General features: G+C 48.4%; 1 pseudogene; it reads left to right on the plus strand.

Moving 5' to 3' along the window:
• The first annotated feature begins 485 nt into the window (after positions 1 to 485).
• LOC105304405 overlaps positions 486 to 1123 on the plus strand; it is a 1275-nt pseudogene continuing 637 nt past the window's right edge.

Consider the following 1123-nt stretch of genomic DNA (forward strand, 5'->3'; position numbering starts at 1 on the left):
AGAAGTTGACACCTACTGACCCACTTTTAGTATTATTAGCTGGTATTGTGCTCTTCAAGGCTGTGCTCTTGAAATGTTTTGTTAGAGAGATAAGCTTGCTCCAGACATCTTCACTCAATTTCAATTCTGATCAACATTTTCAAGGACACTAGCAGGGTTAAGTGAGCAGTCTATGACCAAGAACTAGAAGAAAGACAACTATGACCCTGACCCCAAGAGCAGCTAAGCAGTTATGGTGAATCATGCAGAAACCAGCAGCACAACTATCTCCTCAAGTATAACCTAAAGATGCTGAAAAAAACTGGATGAAAGATGTACTACTTTATCACTATTATTTCACAGTTGTGATTGGAACCATGTACTCCACCATGGGTTGTTCAGAATCACAGGATACTCACTGGCTGCACCCAGCTCACGCTCTTCCTCTCACTGCTCCATTGTCTGTTCCTCCATGGCCTCCATAGCCACCACCTCTGTCAATTGCAATGGAAGAAATAGCTGCACTTGTCATCGACAATGGCTCTGCATGTGCAAAGCTGGCTGCTGGGGATGACGCCCCGGGCCATGTTCTCATCCATCAGTGGGTGCCCCCAACACCAGCGCATCATGGTGGGCACAAGGTAAAAGATTACAGGGGATGAGACCCAGAGAAAGCACAGCATCCTGACCCTCAAGTACCGTGTTAAGGACGACATCATTACGAATTGGGACAATATGGAGATCCAGCACCACACTTTTTACAACAAGCTGCGTGTGGCCCCCAAGGACCACCCCATGCTGCTGACTGAGGCCCCCCAAACCCCAAGGCCAACCACAAGATGACTCACATCATGTTCAAGACCTTCTATACTCTAGCCACGTATGTGGCCATCCAGGCTGTGCTATCCTTTTACACCTCTTGCTACACCACTGGTACTGTTAAAGATTCTGGGGACAGGGTCACCCACACTGTGCCCATCTATGAGGGGTATATCCTTCCCACATCATCCTGCGTCTGGACCTGGCTAGTGATCACCATCAGCAACAAGCAGTTCTGGCATCCAGAGGCACTCTTCCAGCCCTCCTTCCTGGGTATGGAATCCTGCAGCATCCACAAGACCATATCCAACTCCATCACAAAGCA

Source organism: Pteropus vampyrus, unplaced genomic scaffold (assembly GCF_000151845.1).
Source record: "Pteropus vampyrus isolate Shadow unplaced genomic scaffold, Pvam_2.0 Scaffold339, whole genome shotgun sequence".
Taxonomy (NCBI): Eukaryota; Metazoa; Chordata; class Mammalia; order Chiroptera; family Pteropodidae; genus Pteropus; species Pteropus vampyrus.